Source organism: Vicugna pacos, chromosome 35 (genome assembly GCF_048564905.1).
Source record: "Vicugna pacos chromosome 35, VicPac4, whole genome shotgun sequence".
Classification (NCBI taxonomy): domain Eukaryota; kingdom Metazoa; phylum Chordata; class Mammalia; order Artiodactyla; family Camelidae; genus Vicugna; species Vicugna pacos.
In genome coordinates this window covers 32,824,593-32,848,956 of record NC_133021.1, presented here as the reverse complement: position 1 = coordinate 32,848,956, position 24,364 = coordinate 32,824,593, and the positions used below count along the sequence as shown (strand labels likewise).

At 56.2% G+C, this 24,364-nt stretch overlaps 2 long non-coding RNA genes across 2 annotated transcripts; both read left to right on the top strand.

The window, feature by feature from the left end:
* The first annotated feature begins 2,543 nt into the window (after nucleotides 1-2,543).
* Nucleotides 2,544-5,162, top strand: LOC116277030 (uncharacterized). Its single transcript, XR_004186498.2, has 3 exons — nucleotides 2,544-2,767; nucleotides 4,324-4,530; nucleotides 4,721-5,162. It is a non-coding gene; the product is annotated as an uncharacterized lncRNA (long non-coding RNA).
* Nucleotides 5,163-7,168: 2,006 nt separating this feature from the next.
* Nucleotides 7,169-22,111, top strand: LOC140691593 (uncharacterized). Its single transcript, XR_012067348.1, has 3 exons — nucleotides 7,169-9,761; nucleotides 13,858-14,344; nucleotides 15,342-22,111. It is a non-coding gene; the product is annotated as an uncharacterized lncRNA (long non-coding RNA).
* The last annotated feature ends 2,253 nt before the right edge of the window (nucleotides 22,112-24,364 follow it).

The window sequence follows — 24,364 nt, the reverse complement described above, 5'->3', positions numbered from 1 at the left end:
CAGGCGTGTCTGGGCGTTTCTGGGAGACTAAGGGCTGGAAAGTCACAAGTGGGAACTTGAGCTGCTGAGACCAAACAGCGACCAGAAGGTGGACGAGATGACCTGGTGGGTGGACGCAGACAGGGACAGGTGAACTGCCAGGAACTCGTCCACGTGCTGGTCTTCAAGTGAGGCTGGGGCGGACGCCAGAGCATCCTGGCTCCACGCTTCTCCCGGGCTCCTGCCTCTGGCTCTCGTGGGACCCTCCCTCTGCTCCTCAGCCCCTCCGGGCACTGACACTTCCCCAGGCGGCAGACCAGATCCAGCTTCCACACTTCACTTTCCTCCCTCGTTCCTGCCAACCTCCCCACCCTCTCCTCACCCAGGATGACACTGAGCCCCCAAGCCCCGAGTGCTGTGTCCCTCGGGAGCAGAAGAAAGTGCAGGGATGTGCACAGTCGGGACAGGAGGACGGTCCCAGCCACACGGGCCGCCCGTCCACGGGGAAGGCACAGTGTGGCCTCGGAGAGCCCCCACCCCCAGTAGCATCCCCAGAAGGTCCCCAGACCCTCTGTCTGCCGTGAATCCGGGCGGACAGGGAATCCAGGCCCTGGAGAGAGGGGCAGGGATGGAGGCTGACCGCTGGGGGCAGGCCTCTGGACGGGCACCGCTTCCCGTCCGCACACGCCGGCTTCTTCCTGTCTGCCTCTGCCAGACCCGGTGATTCACCCTTTGAAGCTGGGAGTCGGCTGTAACTCGTTTGTGTTCATCTTCTTGGAGGGAAATTTGAATCAAAGAAAGAAGCCTCAGGGGACTGAAAAAAAACGCCTGCATTCCTATCCCGTTTCCTTTTCCTCTGGTTCCCGCTGAAACGATCCTTTTAAGCCCAGGGTCTAAAAGAGGCAGGAATCTCTCTTTCTGTGCTTTATGGAAATGCGGTGAAATCTTGTATGGGTGGGCATGGCAAAAAGAGAGGTGTCTGGGGCAGGTTAATCTTGAATATTTATTTCAAATAAAATGGAAAGATTGGTAGTAAAGGGTAGTTAGAAATCCACGCAGATCTCCTGCGATCTGCAGGCACGCTGGTCCCTGGTCGTGGTTCTCCCTCATCCACACCCGGTTGTTGGGAAGCGCTCTACGGTCTGAAGAGAGTCAGGGCTGGAGGGTACGCGTCTGGGGCAAAAGCAGTTAAGAGGCAGTGGCTCCTGCGTTCCACCCTGGCCGCCAGCCGTCACATCAAAGAACCCAGAGGTCGAGGGGCTCGCTTTTGAGAGCTGACTTTCGTTCCAAAGGCAGTGTTTCATGGGGCGGACACTACACCGGGCTCACCCAAAAGGGCTGCTGGCCCTGGGGCGGTCACAGAATCTCCACCAGTCCTTTGTCCTGACACCCCTCCCGCTGTGCAGGCTTCCCGTTTTGTCAAACGAAGAGCCTGGGCTTTGAGGCCGGACAGCCCGGGATCTCTGGCCTGGAGGTGACTGCTGCCCCAAGACCTGGGCCCAAATCACTCACCCCCCATGTGGAGAGCTGACACTGTCGCAGCCCCTCCCGGGCGCCAGGCCCTGCTGTGAGCACCTGCTTGGACAGAACGCGCTACCACCCTAGAGGGTGGCTGCCATCGTAACTTCCCCGTCGTACAAACGAGGAAGCTGAGACGCAGAGAGTTTAAGGGAGTTGCCTGCCGTCCCGCAGCCGGCAAGTGGCAGAGCTGCGACTGAATGCAGGTCTGTGCCCCCGACCACGCTCTCCGCCTTCCACAGCCCCTTGGCCTCCCGGTGACCTGGTGATAAGGGTGCCTGCTCAGGCGTTGGTGAGCATCAGAAATCATCTCCGTGTGCCTGATATGCAGTAGGTGCTTAGTAAATGACAGCTCCCACTGCTGTCCCCTGTCCAGCTCTAGCACTCTGTGAGGCTTGCACATGTATTTCCACCCCTTGAAACAGCCCAAGAGGCGGGACTGGCCCCGGGCGGTGCAGCTGGAGAGCCCCCTTCACGCTGCAGGACGAGGCTCGCGCTCTGACTGCGGCGCCCTGCAGCCTCGGCCACGTCAGGCTCATCCTCCCGCAGCGTCCGCCGTTGGGGCTGGCTGACCCCTGCAGGTGCAGACCCGGAAACAAGCCTGTGAGAGCAGACGGAGCATCCAGATGCCACAGGCGCGGCTCCCTCAGTGCCGGGAGCAGAGAGCCAATCCCGTGGTCACCTTGGGGGCTCCGACGAGCACCCCGGTCCCACCTGCCGAAAGAAACGGTGACATCACTCCCAGGAACGAAGTGATTCCAGTCTTAGTGTCTTTGACAGGACGTGTCCTCAGTGCTGCAGGGGGAATGAAACCGGTTAGGACGGGGATGGGTTCGAGGTCTCCCTCCCAAGTCGCCAGCGCGGACCCGGCTGGGAAGCTGGCATTCAACGCCCCCCTTTCCCAGCGCCCTCGAAGCATGGAGACCTGTGTGGCTGCCAGCACCTCAGCCAGAAGGGATGAGGGCTCTCTCTGCGCCTCCACCTGGCCTCCTGGCCACTCGGTGAAGCACATCTCCCTGTCACCCCAGCATCACACAGAACCACCTTGCCTGCGTCTAACAAGCCTTAGTGGCTGTCGTGGAGAAGCCTTGGGAAGGGGATGCGGGAGAAGCCAGAGAGGGAACGCGGCTGGTCTCCCGGTGACGCCCAGAAGCCGGGCTACGACAGGGGTCCGGGCAGGCTGGGACCAAGGTGACACTGCCCGCAGCTCCCACCTCTCGTGACGCTGAGCATCGGGGGGAAGCAGGCCCCCGGGAACCGGTACCGGCAGGTGAGCGCCGCGCCAGCCTCCTGTCTGCCCACGGGTGGGCCTGTAGGCGCTTCAAGGGGCCGCAGAGCTGAATACGCCCCCTCCCCCCGCCCTGGCTTTACTTTCCTGAACACAGTTTTTAAAAAAACATTTTCCACTGTCCTTTCTCATTTAATCCATGTCCTCCGCCAGCTTGGCCACATGACTCAGCCCCTCTCCTGACCTGCCGGGTTCAGGACAGGGGTGCAGGCTGCAGAGGCATGCAGTTGGGCAGTGCTGTCTGATTCTAGGGGGTCCCTGGCCTGGGCCGGGGTGGGTCCACAATGCAGTGGTGCATGTCCCTCCCGGTGGCCGACAGCCGTGGGGCCCTTCGCAGTGCCCACCTCCGTGCCAGGCCTGGGCGCCTTGGACTCAGTGTGTCCCCTGCAGGCACGCGCTGGACGCAGGACTCGGGCCCCTGGGGCTCACGGCGTCTGCCTTCAGCCTCCTCCCGCCTCCTCTCCATCTTCCTTCCCCATCTCCCTCCCCACAGCGCCAGGACCTGTCCTGTCCCTAGACACCTAGATGGACGTTTTGTTGGTAAAATGCAGTCCCTGTGGTTGCCAGGTCGGTCCCTGGCCTTGACGAGTAGCGCAGGGGGAAGGGGGCTGGAGCGCCAGAAAGGAGGCACCAAATACTCCTTGACCGGAGCGGGGCCCTGGGGACGTCAGTGAGGGTCCCAGGCCTGCGGATCAGCCATGTCTCCCAGCACAGACTCGGGGCAGCCCCCCTCACCCTATTCCCTTTTCCTTTCAGTCGTCAAATAACTGGACTCAAACCACCTTCCTTCATCCCCGAAAAAGGTGCTATCTGACTGCAGCTCAGAACATTCCATCCCCGGGGAAGGAATTTATAAATATCACCTCCCATAAATCAGTGCCAGGCTCCTGGACCTCCCAGGCTATATAAAGCCACTCTTCTGCCTCCTGTGTTTCCAATTTTAAATCAAACACAGCTCAGCCCCGCTGACTCCTCACGGATTCCAGGGGCCGTTCAAAGTCTCCCTGAACCAGCCGGCTAAAAATGACTCCGTTGTTCCACTGGAGAAATTTAAAACTAAAACTCACGTGCAGGGTGGAGACTGCCCCAGGATAAATATGAATGGGAACTGTGAGGTGTGTTTCTCCACCAAAAAAACAAAGAAAAATATTATCTCTGTGAAAGTCTGGGCCCAACCCACCTGCCGACCTCCCCACCATCCTGCTTTCTGGGTGGCTGTTTCTATAGCAACCAGGTTCTCAGAGAGACCCTGGACCCTCCCAGAGAAGGGAAGGGACTAGGCCAGCAGCCAGTGGTTGAAGGGCCCCCCACCCCGCCCTCCGCCCTCCGGCTTGGTGCCAGGTGCTGGGGAGGGGGACCCTTCCTCCAAGTGAGGGGAAGGCAAATATGAGGGAGTGGTCCTGGGTGGCGGTCTGTCATAAAGCTGGAAAGGATGCCAGGGTTTCCATGCCCAGGGGAGACAGTACCCATAGGGGCAATCCATGGAGGAATCTCACACGGTCCCCCAAACACCTTCTCGAGTCTTCTGTTCCTTCCAGTGGCCTCAGGATTTCCAGGGAGGAGAAGGATCCAGGCACTCAGTACAGAAGGAGGAGAAGCTTCTGGAGGCTGATGTCGGGGGGCCCAGGCTGTCTCGGCCAGTCACCTGGTGCCGCCCTGCAGAGGAGCTGAACTTCAGGGGAGAGACCACCCCCTCCCTCGCCCTGGAAACAGATCCCGTGCAACCCCGGACCCTGGTGAGCACGGTGAGTGCTTGCCCCCGCGGCGTGGGGCCCTGCCTGCGGAGGCCCAGACCCACGGGCGAGCAGCCCTGTCCCCAGACCGTTTCCTCTCAGACCCCCGTTCCCCTCACTGGAGACAAAGCAGGGTCCACTGACACCACCTGCCTTTTTATTTTCTTTCTTTCTTTTTCCTTTTGGTTGCTTCTTTCTCCAGGAAGCACTGCTGGTGCTCAGGTGACCCCTTGACGGGGGAGAAGGCAAATCTAAAGGTATCAATCCCCGTGTCCTGGAGATGACACAGACCCCGAGTGACCCCCACAGGGGAGGTCCCGGCCGGGCCTGAAGCCCAGAACCTCTCCGGGCCCGGCTCAGCCAAGATGACAGATCTGCGTGGGAAAGAGGTGCTAACAGCCCGGAATGTGTGATCAGCCTGAGCTGAGCTCATAAATAATCCCTCACGGACCCCTCTCCCTGCGCCATCATCATCCCCGAAGGAGGGAAATTACTGCAGGGGGCCTGGACTAGGCCTTTCAGTCCAGGAAGGGAGGTTGGGCAGGAGCTGGTAAAGAGAGGCTCTTCCTTTCCAAGAAGTGGCCGCAAAAAATGGTCTTGGCCTTCCACAGAGAAGGCTTCGATCAGAGGTGAGAAAGAAGGTTGTAATAACATAGATTTTGAGAGGCCCACGGAGGAGGCAAAACCAGAGAAAACGTAGCCTGGGGGGAGCACTGCCTGGCCGAGGGGAGGTCTGTAGAGGCCACGAACCCCCTGTTGCAGACTTGGCACTGGGTGTTGGGAAGTCAGTGTCTGAAGTTATTCACAAAAGCTGCTTTAATGCATCCCAAGAGACATCAGCTGCATTTCCAAGAATCAGGCTATCCAAATAAAAATCTGGGTCCAAAGTCCTCTACGTAATTTTAAAAGCAAACTTTCGGCTCTTGGATGCAGCGTCCTGGTGGCTTTATCCAAGTCTCAGATTCTGCATAGTCACAACTTCAAAAAATAATACCCAACTCTGTGTTCCCCACAGAGAGACTCCAGGGATGGAGCAAGACTCTGTAACCCAAAACCTGTGAGGAAACTTTAGTTCTGGAGCCAAAGAGAGGTTTCCGCTGAACGGGAACAAAAACAGGCAAAGGGGTTTTGCAACAAGCAAGACCTCTGGTTAAAAAACCGCGGGGACGTCAGGAAACTCCAAAGAACTGGCTGAAAACAAGATCTCTTTACCCTAGAACATAGCGCCTTCAACAAGGGGGGTGAAACTAGACGCTGGAACCTGGTCCTGCCAACATTCTCAGTTCTAACCTGCCGCGCCCTGCTGGAAGGGGGGGTGACAGGTACGAGAAAGGGCAGTTCCCTCATCTGGGACCACGTCTTCATTGCGATGGCTCCTTTGCTGTTGTGCAGACAAAGCCACACGGATATGTCGGGAGAACCGACGCCCAGATGTGTTCCCTTCACTGTGTTCTATTCATTCATGTGTGAATCTGACAGTTACTTGTCGAATGTCTGCTCCACGCCAGGCACGATGCTGTTCCCTGGAGATGAGACGCAGCTGCCTTCGGGTAGCTAGCAGTGCCAACAGGTGGGCAGCAGATCTAAAACACCTCCAGGACTGGAGCTCCTGTGTCACCCAGCGATGTGAGGTGCGTCATGAGGACACACGCTACGTCATCATGCTCATCTCAGAGGAGAGCAGAGGACTTGAGAGTTGCTGAGGCCTTGAGAGGAACTAAATCACCCCCTTAGTAACTTCCATCCAACCCTTGCAGGAGGCTTCCCCCAACCCAGCTTCCGGCTCTATAAATTTCAAACCTCGTTTCTCTGCTGCCGCCCCATCCTTCCGGGCCCTGGCACCTCCGGATGCCTGCCCGTGGCGGTGAGACCCGAGCACTGCCTCCTCGTCACGATGCCAGGGGTGGCAGAGGAATCCCAAAGCCGTGTCTCTACCAGGACATCTGTGGGTGACTCACGTGTACTCGGAAGGAGTACAAACGTCCCAAATCAGAGAGGACGCCGTGACCGACCACACTCACAAACTGCGCGCGCACACGGCCACGCGCCCGGGCCCGGGCTTTGGAGAGGGTCCCGCTAGAGAAGCCTGAGTCTGCTTTTCACCAAGATCAGCGCAGATCTGGGGAGGCCATCTCCGCTGCCGAGACGCTCAGCCCCGCAGGTCACCTGAGGCCTGTGTCCAAGAGTTGCAAACACTTAAAACAGGCTCTCCATAAATGCCAAGAAAAGATGTGATGCCAACCATGGCCCCTGTTTTTGGATCCGACCTCGGCCCCCAGCCCCCCTCGGTTCCCCCGTCTTCCCCAACGCGCGGGCTTCTCTCCACCAGACCTCCTGTGCTGTCCGCTTTCTAGTTGTCGTCCTTCAGCTCACTCTGCAAATCTCATCGCTTTCTTTCCCTTCTCCCCTTTCCCAGACCTGTCCTGCCCGTCTCCTCCGTCTCTCCTCTCCCTCGCTGTCACCCTCACTTCGACTCTAAACCTTCCCTCTGTCACCTCTCTCTGTCTCTGCATCTTCCGTCCTCACTGTGGACTCTCTCCCCTGTCTTTCCCTGGTGCGTCTGCGTCCTTCCAAATACAACCAGCCTCTGTGCCATCCTCGCATTTTTCATCTCTATTTGCTAGTTGTTTAAGAACTTGCTCTCGGGACAAAGCCTTATTGCAGCTGGGTTTTTGTTGGTTTTTTTTTCCTTCCTGTGGCATGAAAGCCCTTGACTGGCCTTTCCCTCCAGGCTGCAGGACGGGAGCGAGGCCAGAAACAGCCAGAGCTACGCCGGGACCTCTCACCTCTGCTTTTGCAGGCGCTGGCCCAGAGGCAAGTGTTTCTTGGACGTCCTGTGTCTCAGACACAAAGGAGAAGAACATGTCAGTTGTTTGGAAATCCCTCTTAACTCTTCGCTTCTTCTCTGATCCCATCTGTTTCTGTCTGACTTTCTACAGAAACCTACCCCTGTGTGTTCCTCACTCTGTTCATGGGTTAGAGCCTTGAACGCCCTCTGTCAGCACAGAGAACAGAACAAAGTCCCTGTCCTCGGGAAACGTGTGGTCCCGGGTCTGCAGACAGAAAACCATCCCCTGGTGCCAACGAAAAATTAACCAGTCAGTCTAAGAAAGAAATGGACAATTTTATTCAAGCCAAATTTGAGGATTATAATCTGCCCCCCCCAAAAAAAAAGCTCTGAGAGCTGTTCCGCCCTTTAGAAATCAAGACCCAGTTATGTAAGGTTTCTAAGACAGAGGGCTGGACATCCAACAATGCGTTATTGACAGCTTACACAACGCAGGTCTAACCGTCCTCCCAGTGGGTCGTGTGACGCCTTACAAGGTCAAGGAGGAATGCTGTCTTTTAAGGAGTTGTTGGTGCTGGGAGAGCGCGGCCGCTTACGGTGGAGCCGGCGTCCCCACCGGCCCGGGAGGCCTGGTGGATGCCCAGCGCAGAGACGCAGTGCGCAGTGCGGGGAGAGGGGGCCAGAGGCCGGGAACAATCTCCTCTGCTTACGTGTTTCTTGTCTTGCCGTAAAATATCCATTTTACTTCACAGTAGAAATCTGAGTGATCAACTGTGCGGTGATGACCATCGGGGGCAGGTTACAGCAGGGAGAGCCCATCGTGAGCCTCAAGAATCAAGGGACACCTGGAAGGGGTGGGACTTGTGCCGCCCGTGGAGGAGGGGAGGGCGTCTTAAAGGAGTAGCGGCGGCAAGAGCAAATCCAGAACCTCAGGACCGGCGAGGTGGGGTGGGGAGAGTCCAAGGAGAGCAAGGGGGCGGCCTGGCGGGACAGTGACAGCGGATGAGGGGTGGGGCTTCCGCATCACGGAGACCGTGCATCACAGACTGACTTAGTTGGCTCACAGCAAGATGCCGCAGACCGAGTGGCTTCCACCACAGAAGTTTTCTTTCTCCCCACCCTGGAGGCTGGAAGTCCAAGGTCAAGGTCTGGCCGGGTGTGGTTTCTGGCCGGAGCTCTCCGCCTGGCTGTGGACGGACGCCTTCTCACCCGCCGTGTCCCCACGTGGCAGAGAGAAGCCAGGAGTCTCTCTGGGCTCAGCCCCATCATCAGAATCACGGTTTCAGGGACCAGAGCTGCATGGCCGCAGCCCAGGAAAGGACATTCCTGCCACCCCAACACCAGGTTACAACATATCAGGGGAGGATCCCTCTGCTTTGGTTTCTGTTGCATTCACAGGGCACACCTCGTTGGGTGTCCTCTAAATATTACACAAGTGGAAACTGACTTGAACAGTGTCGACTGCAGAATCTGGAGGCCCATGGAAGAAAGCCCTTCTCCCCACAGTGAGAATCAAGCTCCTTCTTGACGAATTTAATGGGTCAAATCACATGGGCTTCTTTGAAGTTTTTGATGCATGTTGCCAGATTACACTCCTAAAAACTGTGCCAACCTCTGCCCCCACCCCCAGCAGCGTGGGAGGACGCCCTGAGCGTGCACATCTGCGCTCCAGTGGCGCCTGAAGGACCCGTCCCACAGTTACCTGGTCTGTTTGGGAGCTGCAGGGATCCACGAGGCATGGTACAAAGACCCAGGAGACCGGGCACCCCGTCCCCCAGGCCTGCTGCTGGGTGGCGACACCACCTCCAGCAAGGCATTCATCTCCTCTTCTGCCAAAGGAAGATGGAAGATGGTAGCTGTCTGCCGGCCCTGCTCGGCGCTGGCGGACCGGTGCCGGAGTGCGGTGCGGGCGTGTTGTTGTAACGTGGACACACCCAGACACAGAGTCGGGCCAAGGGGTCACTTTTTGAGAAGCGCTGCTTAACTGGGTTGTCCACGGAGCCTCGAGATTTGGGGCAGAACTCGGGGGGTGGGGGTCCGTGGCTGGTTGGCTCAAAATGTATCTACTTCAACAGAACCCGAGGACAAACAACGCTTCCTTTTTCTACCGCAAGTGTGATTGCACAGCACACTGATGCGTCATAAGCTAAACACACACCCACAGCCGCCACCAGCACGGCTGAGTTAGGAGGGCAGAGAAGGCTGGGCTGCCAGGGAGCCCGCACCTCGGTTGTGGGGTTTCCTTATGACCGACAGAAAGTTCACCCTCCACTGGGATGAAATGTGCTCCTCTGGAATTCTGACCGTCAGAGCTCACCCCGCCTCGGTCCTACAGCCATGGCCGGTGCAAGGTTGCCCTCCTGAGTCTCCCCCAGCCAGGGCTTTCCTCTGTGGCCCTGCGGACAGTGGGCCCCTCGTCCACCCACCCAGACACCCTACAGCCTGAGCCCGGACGGTGAGTGAGGGTCTCTACCAGGCACCACAGGGCATTTGTCCCTTGGTTGATGGGAGGTCCCCAGCCTTCAGGGTGATGAGAGGGGCAGCAGAGGCCGGGAATCGGGGGAGAGGCCGTGGTGGCACCCAGCATCTGGCTGGGGCCTGGCGATGAGATCCCGCCGGATCCAGATGTGAATACAAGACTCAAGGCGCGGGGGCCTCGGGACAGACCAGGTGAAGCAGATACACTCTGTCCAGAGGAGCCACATGTCGCCCCTGGAAAGGCCCGAATTCTAACTCCACCTCTTTCCACTAGACCCAGAGGGCTGACTGGAGAGACAGAGATATTTAATGGAGTAAGATTAGCTGTTAGGTAAAAAGTGTCTCCTTCTGCATTTCAGGCACTTCCCACATTTAATCATCTTTCATCCTCACAGCGATCTGAAAGGTCAGCCTTACACCCATTTTACAGATAAGGAAACTGAGATTCGCCGAAGTAGAGTAACTGGCCTGAGGCCACACAGCCAATGAGCACATGGGGTTGTGACCTGGGCGCCCCCGAACAGGTCTGTTCCAGCCAGCAGTGCCCGGGGTCTGCCTGGGGTGGACCATCCTCCCGGAACGGCTGGGAGGGCCCCTACCGAGGGCTGGGGCATGAGCAGGTGGGTCGGACATCGCTGGCCGCCAAGCGCTCACCCAGCCCAGTGTCTGGCCCACGTCCCATCCATTTGGCTCCGGCTCCATCTCCCCTCCTACCTGCAAAGCCCTTTGTGGGATGGGGTTTCCTGTAGTTCAGTCACAAGAAATGGTGACCCAGGGAGGGCCCCGGGCCTCCTCAGAGGTTGCTGTGTGGACGGGAAGCATCAGGGACGAGTCACTCCAAGAGCAGAGCATCAGAGAGCAGGGCTGGCGTGCATGGGTCTGGAGAACACTGGTGTCGGTGAGGCCTCCCTGCACCTTTGCGGGCGGCCGTAAGGAGCAGGCCTGACTGTCCCTATGGGACAGAGGGGACAGCCCCCGGGAAGGAGCCTCAGATCCCAGGCTGAAGAGATGTCGGCAACGGACAGCTGATGGAAAGCCACAGAGACTCTATGTCCCTGAGCCTAGGCTGTCAGAGCCAAAGGGCCCCCTGGCCGAAGGCACCGGCCCCATGTCTGCCCGGAGCCCTGGGCAGGAGACAGTGCCAGTGGGCTGACCGGCCCGGGGCTCTGGTTTGCAAGGCTATGGGAGCTGAAGCCCCAGCAAGTGAGGGCATCCCTGGGGGACACACAAAAACCTTCCAGCCATTAGGGAGGCCACCATCCGTGCGGTCACCACCACAGACTGCTACGGACTGTATCACATGCCAAATCCATGTGAAATCCTTACCCGCCCCCAGTGTGATGGCATCAGGAGGTGGGGCCTTCGAGAGGCGATGAGGTCAAGAGGGTCGAGGCTCATGATTGGGTCAGTGTCCTTATAAAAGGGACCCTAGAGAATTCCCTGCCCCTTCCCTGATGAGGACACAGCGTCTATGACCCAGGCAGTCCCTCCTCACTGGACACCAAGCCTGCTGGCACCTTGATCTTGGATGCCTCGCCTCCAGAGCTGGAAGAAAGCTGTGCCTGGCTGTTTAGAAGCCACCCACCCGTGGTGTTCTGTGCCAGTGGCCCGAGCTCACTCAGGCTTGTCCCTACACTGATCTCCGTCATTCAAAGTAGTCTCCATGTGTGACGGCCATGAGGACTGGCCTTGGTACTTTCTGCAGTGTCTGGAGAGATTCTCACCCACTTGATGATCTCCAGTCCTTATTTAATTCTGTCCTAAGGATGTGGCTAAGGGCACAAAGAAGCAGGATACAGAACATCTGCCCTCAAGAAACTTGTTCTCAGAATATGCAGAACAGAAAACAGTGCCGGATGCTACACTCTCACATGTCAGACGGTGTGGTTGCAGCTAAAAACGTTTTTAGAGTCCAGAGAGGAGAGAACACCTCAGCATTTAGAGTCCTAGAGTAGAGTAATCAGGGAAGGCTTCCTAGAGGTGGTGAGGCCTGAGTGAGTCCTTGATTGACGTGTTTCAGAGAGGGGAGATGAAATTCTAGGCGGGAGGGCAGCAGGCACAGTCTGTACTGAAGACATCACTCTTGGCACAGAGGGTTCTTCACTTCTTGGCCCCACACCGGCCCCCAGTCAGGGAGGTGTAGACAGTAGGGTGAGAGTGCGTGTTTCTGACAGTGTCGCGCGTCACAAATCCAGCACAGGCACAGCAGACGCCGTGTCTTGATGGTCCACCACGCGCCGGGCACTCGACATTAAGCGACCTTATTTAGTTTTCACAACAAACCTAGAGGTACGATCAACATCCCCATCTCACAAATAGGAAAACTGAGGCTTGCGAGGCCAGGGAACTCGCCCAAGATCACACAGCAGAGCGGCAGGGGCCGAACTCCCAGTGGGGTCAGCCAGACCCCTTCCACCTGGCTCTCTGCCTCCCCAGCCCTGGCAGCCCGCTTACCTTTGACCTTTGCCAAAGTCCATTAAGGGTAAGCGCTTTCCCCTCACCGTGCTCCACTCCCTCAAGTGCCGCCTCCACCATGAAGCCTTTCCTGACCTCCCCTCAGCCTCCTTCCTCTGCATTTAAGATCCCTGAGGTCACGGCACACCCTACCACCTCAGCAGTGGTTGCCTGGGTTCAAGGCGGGGGGGGGAGAGGCACAAGGAGACTTTTGGGGGTGATGTCTCTGTTCGTGATCTTATTTTGGGGGCTGGTTTCAATTGTCTATTCACTTGTCAAAACATATCAAGTTGCCCACTTTAAACAGGTGCAATCTCTTGAATGTCAATTACACCTCAACAAGGCTGTTTAAAGAAGTCCTAACTCAGGGTTAGCTCACCCTAAAAGAGTTGTGATGGCAGGTGATCTCCTTGGTGGCACAGAGGAGCAATGTGCCCTTACAGAGCACCCAGCATGGAGATGGGTCACAGCCGAGATGCCTCCTCCCGTGTCCCCCAGGAACGCCCAGGCACCGTGCTGTGACACCAAGCCACGCCCCGGTGATAGTTCACAAAACCCAACCCCTTTTGGCCTGTCCATCCTTGAGGGCAGGTGGGGGCCAGGCGCTGCTCTGCCTGGTTTTAGTAGATCAGGAAATGGAGCCAGCGGGAGGGGAGCCATAATTTGGGCTATCACCTCTGAGTCAAGACAGACACTATTGACATTCCGCCTTCTCTAGCTGCCTAGGGACAAAACCTGGGCCTGAGCGCTCCGCCACCAGAGTACCCACCCTCAAATGCCTGTCTGCCCCCTAAGGACAGCTCCCCTGCCCACACACCTACGCCCACCCAGCCCAGCCCAGCTAAGAGCACAGGGGCCTCCCACAGCTTTGGTGTCCAGGAGTAGAGGCCCGTGCCCGCTGGCCTCTTTCCACACAGCTGGATTATTGGATTATGTGCATTAGGACCACCAATCTCAGGAGCAAAGTCATCATTCCCCGCCAAGGGCATCGTTCCATGTGCCGGAGGGATGGATGAACACTATCAGATTAACCCTGGGAGTGGGGCCGCCCCGTTCCATCTCACAGGTTGCACACTGCACAACTGCCGGCGGTGCCGGGTACGCAGTGACCTGCCTGGAGGGCTCTATGATTCCATGAGGACAAACAAATCTTAAACATAGCTCTCCCTTCACTGTAGACAAAAGGGTCGGGAACAAGCGGACTTGCCCACGCCAGCGCCAGGAGGACCACGCAGGGCCGCGGGCTGAGCCCAGGCCGAAGACCAAGGGGCCTGGCTCCAGCCCCAGCTCAGCCGGGGACTAGCCGGGTAACTTAGGCAGAAGCCTCGGCTGCATCACTGCCGGTAATATAAACACTTGCGAGCACCACAGAGCTCTGTGATTTCATGAGTAGTACACGTCATTATTTGGAAAATGAAAATCCAACTGGTCTCAAAGCCCTTGGGAGTCGCTGCTGGCTGGGTCGTCCTGAGACAAACAGGAGAGCTGATTGGCAGAGGAGTCAGTGGAGGCTGGGAAGGGTGGGGAGGGGGCCAGGTGTGGCTGTTTTACCCAGACACGCAAAGAAAAGAAACAAGCACACACTCTCTCCCTGTTCTGTAATTTTTCCCTCGTCTTAGCTGGAACAAAGGGCCTTTTGAGGGTTTAATGGAGCCTGACTTAGCAAACTTTCCTGCCTCCTGTGTGAGAAGAAAACAAACCGTTCCATCCGGGTTTGCGAGGTTCCTTTGAAGGGCTTGCGGCTTTGGTTCAGGCAAACAGGAACCTGGCGGGGACCACCCTCCGCCCTGGGAAGTGAGCTTTTTGGCAGGCCTTCTCGAGGCCTCTTCCACACAGATTGCAGGGGGGCGGCGGGGAGGAGTCGGGGGAGCAGGGCTGCAGGTGCCCTGCCAAGCCAGGTACCTGGGAGCCAGGCGGCTGATGTCTGTGAGCACCAGGCACGCACCTAGCACCATGCTGAGCCCCTGCTCACATGAGTGGAGCCCACCTAAGTCAGCTCACCGACTCCTCTCCTCCACCCAGGGCGTCAGGGAGCACAGCCCATTTTCCAGGTCAGGAACGGAGACTCCGGGGGCTGCCTGACTTTACCAAGGCCACATGGACCAGGTGAGTCCGACCCTGTTGCCTTTGCTCCTTCATGGGCCACGTCCGCTCCCCAGAAAGCCCCAGCCTCCAGTCATCCATCCCAAACCCAGAACCAGGGCCCCCCGGAGGCAGTGGGACAGCCAGGCCTGCAATGACATTCGGCCTCTGGAGACTGGGGTCAGTTCCCCAACCTCGGGGAGAAGACAGGTTCACCCTCCGACTCCAGCCCCTGTGAGCTCTGCGCCCTCGGCACCCGCCCCCCACCCCGGGGCTGCGTCTGCTGGTGTTGGGGGGTCGGCCCCGCCCGGCCTGCCCGCTGCTCACACACACTCCTGCACTTACTCTAATGCAGTCACACTTGCCCACATCACACACAACCCCTCACACCCCTGCAATCACACACACACACACACCCGCAGGCGAGAACACACAGGCACCCTCCAGGGACGAGGGGCTCTGCCTCCCCTCGGGGTGGCGTCCGGCCCGCGCACAGTCCCACGGTGGCTAACCGTGGGCGTCGACTCGGAGGGCGGGCCGGGTGTCGGGGTGGAGGGATAAAGTCAGTGTCACTCCATGTCCTATCCGAGTGCCTGGAACAGGGGGAGGGAAGGAAGTTACTTCAAAGCCCACGTTTGGGGCAGGGGTCCATGAGGGTCCCTTGGAGGAAATCAGGACTGCACTGAGCGTCAGCGGTACCACCTGCCCTGGTCCCGCCAGCCTCATAGCAGCCCCCCCACCACGCATGCACACACACACACACACACGCACACACGCACACATGTGCACGCGCACGCACACACACACACACACACACGCAGCGGGGCCCGGTCAGCTCCCCAGACACTGCAGGGCTGAACGGACCAAACACCAGAGATTCTGAACATCGTGACGACCAGCTTTCTCCGAGCACTAAGTCAGCACTGAGCTCTCCGCTGAGCTCTTTCCATGCAAAGAGAGAGCTTTCCCATTAGTTTCCAAGACAGCGCAGCGAGGGAGGCACCACGGTTCCTTTTTTCAGATAAGGATGCCGAGGCTCCGAGCTCGGGAAACTCCTGCACGCTCCCAGGGCTGACAGGGACCGGAGAGCCACTTAGAAACGCGCCCCGCCCTGCGGGGCCTCTCACGCCGGGCAAGCCCGGGCTGGCCGGGCCACCTACATCCAGGGAGCGATGCCCGGAGCCCGGCCCTTGGCTTGAAATAACTCAAGAAGCAGGTGAGGAAACAGGTCCCCACCCGCCCCAACACGTCTAGAAAGAACCAGCCCTACCAGAGCTTTGGTTCTAGACTTCTGACCCCCCGACCCGCCCGAGGGCACCTCTGGGCTATATTAAGCCACTGAGTTTGTGGGCCTGGGTCTCGGCCTCCACCAGGAGGGAGGCCAGAGCAGTGGAAGACTCAGATCCGCTGGAGGAGATGTGGGGACGGCTTTGGTTCGCGCCCGCCACCCCCACAGAACACCACGCTGGGGGCTCACGCCGCAGCCGCCCACCGCGTCCTCACGTGGAGGCTGGGAGCCCGAGAGCCAGGTGCCTGCAGGCATGGTGTTCTCCTCGGCGGTCCTGCTGGGCGCACGCTCCTGGCGTCCGTGTCCCTCTTCTTAGAGAGCCACCAGGCAGACTGGATTATGGGCCTCATTTCAACTTATCACCTCTGTCAAGACCCTGTCTCCAAATACGGTCACATTCAGAGGTGCTGGGGGTGAGCGCTTCAGCGTCTGAATTTGGGGGACCACAAATCAGCGCATCACGAGGGGCCTCCGTGCCGGCCTCTCTCCCCCGAGGCCCTCTCACCTCTCCAGCCGCTTCCAGACCTCCCTCGGGCCCAGCCTGTACCCACATAGCCACTCCCGGTGGAACCGGCTGGAGCTGCCTGAAGGACAAGTCCAGGCAGGCCACGGAGGCGCTGATTTGCAGAAGGGACAGGGATTCCTGAGGACTGGAGTTAGGGACAGGACCCAGGCGGCGGGGATTCTGAATTGGGCATAAGGTAATTCAGTCTCCTCCAGGCCGGACCCCACAGCCCCCACTCCCAGTCCCAGCCAGGCCACCAAAGGCGCCAGGGAGCCAGCTGAGGGGCAGGTGGCCAAGGGCCAAGCAGCCGGGTCAGGAGCTGGACAGTTTACAGGGACGCTAACAGGCCGGGAGAGCCTGGAAAGCAGGCAGCACCCCACCTGCAGCCCAAGATTGAAGCCCTGAGAGAGGATGGCTTTCCTGATCCCTGCTCTCCAAGCATCAGCAGTGCCCCCACCCCACCCCCGCACCACCACACCTGGCCCCAGGCAGCAGAAGTGACTCAGAGCCGCCTTCCAAGCTCCCTCCTCTCTCTGCCTCCTGCCCCTGCTTGCTCCCTGCAATCTCCCTTCCCTCCCTGGCCCCTCCCGGCCAGGTTGGAGTCACTCACTGCCACCAACTGCAAAGGTGCAGGGCAGGGTTCAGACAGAAAGCATCCCATGCCGGGGCCTTGAACAGAGAAGACTCCATGCAAATACTTGCAAGAGTATAAATTGCTAAGCAGGTAACTGAGAAGGTGAGAAGAGAACTCTTCCGTCTCCCTGCTGAGGCAGCAGAAGGAGCCGACTGGGGCGATTAAAGCTTGCAAACGTGGGCCCGGGACCCCAGCCTCGGAGGAAGGGGGTCTAGCTGGTGCCGGCGTGTCTGAGGTGGGACACAGCAAAGTCGTTCCTACGAGTATCGAAAAAGCCACAGATGGATTCCTCTCCCCGCCCGGACCCTCTGCCTCTGAGAGTCTGAGTGTTCCAATAGTTTTGTCATGAAAACACAACCACATTCACGTGGAAAGAATCACGTCCTTCCCTGACTCCTTCCTCCTGCACCTCGACCAGCCTGAGTGTCTGCCAAGGGCGAGAAGTCCTGGAACCCATTAGGACGACCGCAGAGCCCAACCCTGACCCCTCTCTCTTGCTACTTCAGCCTGGGTGACGGCTGATGTAATGTGTCCGCCTGATGGGGCTGAGGGATGCCCAGGGAGCTGGCAAAGCGCTGTCTCTGCCTGTGGCTGTGAGGGTGTTTCTAGGAGAGGTTCACATTCGGATCAGGGGGTGAAGGAGAGCAGACCCCTTCCTGGTGCAGGGGCCTCGTCTCATCCTTTGTGGCCAAAGGGGACAAAAAGGTGGCGGAAGGGGGAAGTCGCTCTCTCTGCTGAGCTGGAATGTCCACCTGCTCCTGCCCCCAGACCGCAGAGCTCCCGGTTCTCAGACTTCGGACTCAGACTGAACCGCACCCCAGCTCTTCTGGGTCCCGGCTCGCAGACAGCAGATGCAGGGACATCTCAGCCTCCGTCATCATGTGAGCCGGTTCAGCATCAATCTCCTGAATCTCTGCATGTCCTGCTGGAGAACCCTGGCTGATACAGCAGCGGGGTTTCTCTTTGCCTTGAAGGCCTTCATATTGAGTTTTTATTGAGGTATAGTTGATCTGTAGTATTATATTATTCTCAGCTGTACAACATAGTGTGTCAACATGTTTATAGACTACACTCCACCTACAGTTAGTTATAATGGCTGTATTCCCTGTGCTGTGCAACATATCCCTGTTGCTTGTTTATTCTAGACGTGGTAGTTTCTACCTCTTAATCCTCTACCCCTATCTTGCCCCTCCCCTCTCCCCTCTCCCCACTGGGAACCACTCCTTTGTTCTCTGTATCTCGGAGTCTGTTTCTGTTTTGTTATATACATTCATTTATTTTTTAGATTCCACGTATAAGTAATAACAGAGTAGCTGTCTTTCTCTGACTTGTTTTACTAAGCATCTACCTAGGTCCATCCATGTTGTTGCAAATGGCAACATTTCATTATTTTTATGGCTGAGTAGTATTCCATTACACACACACACACACACCCACATCATCTTTATCAAATCATCTGTCGATGGACACTTAGGTCACTTCCACGTCATGGCTGTTGTAAATAGTGCTGCTGTGAACATTGGGGTGGATGTATCTTCTTGAATTAGTGTTTTCATTTTCTTCAGTTATGTGCCCAGGAGTGGAACTGCTGAATCACATGGTAGTTCTATTTTTAGTTTGTTGAGGAACCTCAATACTGTCCTCCATAGTGGCCACACCAATTTACATTCCCACCAACAGTGTAGGAGTGTTCCCTTTTCTCCTCTCCTCGCCAACAATTGTTTGTAGGCTTTTGGAAGATAGCTGTTCTGAAGGGTGTGAGGTGATAGTTCATTGTGGCTTTGATATGCATTTCTCTGATGATTTGTGATGCTGAGCATCTTTTCATGAGCCTGTTGACCATCCATACATCTTCTTTGGAAAAATGTCTACTTGGGACTCTGCCCATTTTTCAGTCAGGTTGTTACTTTGACGTTGAGTTATATGCGCTGTTTGTGTATTGTGGATGTTAACCCCTTATGGATCATATGATTTGCAAGTATTTTCTCCCATTCAATGGTTTGTCTTTTGCTTTGTTGAGGGTTTCCTTTGCTGTGCAGACGGTTTTACATTTAATTAGGTCCCACTTGTTTATTTTTGCTTTTGTTTCTTTTGCCTTAGTTGACAAATCCAGAAACTTGTTGCTACAACTCATGTCAAAGAGTGTTCTACTCAGGTTCTCTCCTAGGAGTTTTGCAGTTTCAGGGCTTTACATTTAGGCCTTTAACCCATTTTGAGTTTATTTTTGTATAAGGTGTTAGAGCATGTTATAATTTCAGTCTTTTACGTGTAGCTGTCCAGTTTTCCCAGCACCACTTATTGAAGAGACTGTCTTTTCTCCATCGTACGTTCTTGCCTCCTTTGTCATAGATTAATTGACCATAAGTGCATGGGTTTACATCTGGGCTCTATTCTGTTCCACTGATTTATGAATCTTTTTTTGTGCCAGTACCATGCTGGGTTTTATTGGGGTTTTTTTCTCTTTTTTTTTTTTCAAAGTACAGTTAGTTTACAATGTGGTACCCATTTCTTGTGTACAGCATAATGTTTCAGTCTTACATGTACATATGTATATTCCTTTTCATATTCTTTTTCATTATAGGTCACTACAAGATATTGAATATAGTTCCCTGTGCTGGACAGTAGAAAATCATTGTTTGTCTATTTTATATATAGTAGTGTGTATCTGCAAATCTCAAACTCCCAATTTATCCCTTCCCATCCCTTTTTTTCCCCTTGGTAACCATAACTTTATTTTCTATATCTGTATGTCTGTTTCTGTTTCATAAATAAGTTCATTTGTGTCATTTTTCAAGATTCCACATATATGTGATATCATATGGTATTTTTTTTTCTCTTTCTGGCTTACTTCACTTAGTATGATGATCTCCAGGTCCATCCATGGTGCTGCAAATGGCATGATTTTATTCTTTTTCTATGGCTGAATAGTTTAAAAAAAAAACATAAACCATGCTGTTTTGATCACTATAGTTTTGTAGTATAATCTCAAGTCAGGGAGTGTGATGGCTCCAGCTTTGTTTTGTTTTATCAAGACTGCTTTGGCAATTTGAGGTCTTTTGTGGCTCCATATAAATTTTAGGATTATTTGTTCTAGTTCTGTGAAAAAATGTCACAGATATTTTGACAGGGATTGTATTAAATCTGTAGATTGCCTTGGGTAGTATGGACATTTTAACAATATTAATTCCTCCAATCCATGAACATAGGATATCTTTCCATTTCTTTGCATCATCTTCAATTACCTTCATCAAAGGTTTATAGTTTCAGAGTGTGGGTCTATCACCTCCTTGGTTAAGTTCATCCCTAGGTATTTTTTTCTTTTGGGTGCAACTGTAAATAGGATTGTTATCTTACTTTCTCTTTCTTATAGTTCATTACTAGCGTATAGAAAAGCAATAGGTTTCTGTACACTAATCATGTGTCCTGTGACTGTACTGAATTCATTTACTAGTTTAAATAGTTTTTTTGGTGGAAACTTCAGGTTTTCTATATATAGTGTCATAGCATCCAGCAGGGTCTCTCTCTGGTCTGGCATCCCCCTATCTGGGGCCGGGAGGCTGGGTGCACACAGGACAGTGGGAGATTTTCAGTTTAATTACCAGGGCTGGGACCCTGGGACAAAGGACTTCCAGTAATCATCAGCATTCAGTGAGGGGTCCCAGGAGGCAGGCTGGCACCCCGATTCTTATCCAGGCCCCTGTGAACTGGGCAGAGGTGGTTCACCCCAGGACTCAGCCACGGCTGTGAGATCACCCAGTCGTGGGTGTACCTGTGGGACCAGTCCAGCAAGCGTGGGCTGTAATTCCAAATAATACTGCAGCTCTGAGCCCTGGAGTTCTTTTTCTCACTTTTCCACCACTTTTCTGCTCTCCATCACATGTGTCCAAGGAGCTTTGCCCTCAGAGCATGTGCCTGTCAAACCTCACTTTTTAGGAAAGTCCAGAAAAGATGGTTTTCTAACTAGGATAGTCCGAGGAAAGTGTGGTAAAGGGACTGGTTGTGAAGGCTTAGGGTGCAGGGAAACCACGGGGCAGTGGAGGGCACCACACAGCAGTGTCAGGGCCCTGAAGGGACTGGAGTGGTCAAGCAGAAGAAGAGAAAAGGTTGAGAGGAGCTGGACCTCCGGTGGGAGACACAGAAGGTCTGCGTGACGCAGCCAGAAGCAAAGCCGCGTAAACACCTGCCCTGCTCTCCTCCCCAGTCAGGGTCAGGGCGTCAGGGGTCCAGAGGCCCATCTCGGGGAGGATGCAGGCAAACGTGGAGGGGTGACCGGAGGGCAGCCTGGTCCCCTGGAGGAAACCTACCTTTCTGTAAAAGAGACTTCTTGGAAAAAGGCCTTAAGGGCTCTCTCCCCCAAAAAGGCCTGTCGGGCACAGGACAGTCCAGAGCCCCAAGAGGAATCCCAGAGTGACAAGGATGGCTTTACAGCCTGAGAGTGATCTGGACCTTTCTGTGGGGATCCAGGTATCCCCAGAGACCTGAACCTGGGGGCTGAGAACCGGGGGTTCCCTGAGCTCATCCTTTCTCCAGCACATTCTCTGTGGAACCTGGGGCTCTCCAGTGGCCTCTTTGATTTAAACCAAACCTGAGATGACCTGTTGGGACCATCCACTTGCCTCGCTCTGTGTCACTCTGTGACCCAGTGGATTTCCCTCGGGGGACCGGAGGCTCCCCGCTGCAGCTCCTGCCCTCCAGCACATCCAGAGCTGCATGAAGAACACGGGCTCCAGAAATGTCATCCTCTGAAGCCACTTCCCTCTCCAGCTAGCAGTCCACACCCACGGAGCAGCCTCCTCGCCTGAGAGGGACAGTCCAGTGAGCCCAGTCTGTGTGGCACTGCCCCCTTCCCCAGCCAGCGGCACCCAGTGCCCCCTGCACGTCCCTGGAGACTCCCCCAGTGTGCCCAGCACTGCCCACCAAGAGCAAGCAAGAGGTCCAAATAGGACCACGTCTGGACCTTCCCCAGGCCGGCCTTCGGGTCAGAGCCCAACGCCAGTGACTCAGTTCAAAACCCAAAACAATCAGAAATTAACACAACGTTGTAAAGCAACTATACTTTAATTAAAAAACAAAACAAAACAGTCCTGCTGGAAAACTCATCAGGCTCGGCGTGGGGCCAGCCACTGAAAAGTGGGTCCTGATCCCTGGGAGACTCCACAGATCGTTTCTGCTAATTAAACCGATGCTTTTCCAGAGCCGCGCTGGCTTCCGCTGCTGCCGTGGGCCAGGTTGCTGGCACGCCCTTGGAGCCGGGCCCGGAAAAAGCAGCGCAGATCAGAGGACGCACAGAGCCCTTGGAGCAGGGGAGGCCGAGTGCAAGCGGAAAGAAGGAAGAGGGAGGAAACGGGGGCGCCTCCAACTCTGAGTCACAGCCAGGGTACAAATGCCGGTTCATCCACGCGCGCGCGCGCACACACACACACACACACTCTGATGGAAAGCGGTCTCTCTCCCTCCGGGACCCTCCCACCCTCTCCCCACACACACAGGTAGTCAATCTAGTGCAGAATAATGATTCCAAATTCCAAGGATGGAGGGTATTTTGTTCCCACCCTGAGGGAATCACAGGGGTAGGCAGCAAAAAAGTGACTTGGAGCAAGAAAACTAGGGGATACGGCCCAGGGTGTCCACATGGCCACCGTTGGCAGGCGTTCTTAACCCCTCTGAGAGTGCGTCACAGGCGCCCCGCCTCCCCTCCCCCCAGAACGGCCCGCACACATCACATTTCCACCCAAGGTCAGGAAGCGCGGGCCTGTGAGGCCGGCCAAGGGCAGACCAGCGGCGTCCCAGCACCGGAGCCGGGCGCCCCTGACCAGGAAGCGGTCTGTCCTCCTGCACCCCCAGACCTTGACTGGAAGCGCTCAGCTCCCCGGAGCCTCCCACTGCCTCGTCCCCCCACGCCCCGAGCTGCCCTTAACGCTCAGGACCCCTGGCTTTTCTCAGAAGAACTGCCCCGGCCCCGACCCCACGTGCCTCTGCCAGGCCTGGCCGTGCTGACAGCCCCCGTCTGGCTCCAGGCCTGGCTGCACCAAGGGGACCTTTCCTCTCTTGAACTCCAGGCTCCTTGTCTGGAATATGACACACGAGAGCCCTTGCCAGGCCAGGTCTACAAGGCAGAACAAAACAGGGGCTCTCCAGTTGAAGAAGGCAAGGGTTAGGGTCAAGGTGGGGGAAGGCCTCCCCTGACCCCTAGGACTCTGGGAAGCACCTTTAAAAAATGCTCAGCTAGCAGGTTCCGAAGGGCCCTGCAGCCCGGAAATGCCATGATCCTGGGTTTCCTTGGAGACCCTGGATCCAAAACACCGCCTCCTCACTACCCACCACCCACCACCCACCACCCGTGAAACCAGCCGGGCATCCCCTGTCCCCAGGCCATCCCATGGTGGGACCTGACGGACTAGCCGTGCTTCAGGGCTCAGGGACTATTATCAGGTTAACGGCCCAGTCCAGCCCCCAGGGGAGCTGCGCTGTGGTGGGGATCACTTGGCTCCAAGTGAGAAATGTTAAAACCTATTTTGTGCATTTTTTAAAATTGTATAAGCAATTAGTATCCTAAAGAATTACACTGCAGGAGAAGTGAAACGCCCCTCTCCTCCCCTCCAAATCCAAGGCCTGGGGGTGAAGTGGTACTTAAGTGTCGAGCATCGTGGCCTCCTTGGTGGGCCCAGCAGTTGGTGCCAGGAGAGCCAGGCTGCTCCGCTCCCCAGGGCTCTGGCCACGCAGGTGCTGCCATGAGTGCCTTTCCCGGGGACTCAAGAAACAAAGGGGTGTGTGAATTGCAACCCTCTCTCCCTGAACATGTGCCGCTCTGAGCCTGTCACTTGCCCCTGCTGCCTTCCTGAGATAAAGGGTTCGCTCCCAGCTGACCTCACAGGATGAGGTCAAAACCATAAAAGCATCAGTCATCCCCTGATAAAGAAATGACGGTCCGGCTCCAAGAGCTTGCAATCCAGCGGGGCTGGCAAGCAGCACTGAGTCCCACGACGTGTTGCCTTGTGCAGACTCCGCTTGAACACTTCTGCTGACGGGGAGCTCTCCACCTCACACTGGGAGAAAGTCCTGGTAGTCAGGAAGTCCTCCCTCGCGGGGAGCCCAGACCCTCCTCCCCGGCCGCACGCACCCCCGGGGCATCTGCTGGGCCCCCCATGTGTGGGAGCTCCCCACCCTGGATCCCGGCCCTTCGCTAGATAAAAAGGCCTCGTCTCACACCAAAGAAACCTCGCGGCGATGAGAGTCGCCCGGTGTCCTCTGGGCCGGACGCTTCCTCCCCTAGTCACCCACTGGGCCAAGCACTTCATCTCCGTGCATGTCCTGTCTGGGCACCAGGGGAAGTCGCGGGTACATCTGATCTGAGCATCACGGAGCTGGGAGCAAACAATACATCAAAGGCAGCTCCTTTTGAGAGTAGGGATGGTCCTGTTACAATCCCAGGACAAGTTCAACCTGGCATTCTGGAAGGAAATCCGGCTGACCAGCCCTCCCTGAGATCTCGGGGCACCTGAGCCACTGCCCGCACTGTCTACTCCATCACGTGCACTTTCCAGGCACCTTCTCCTGGGAGAGAGTCTGGGTAGTCAGAGCGGTTCTCCGTCCCCTCCGGGGGAGGGGCTCCTTCCT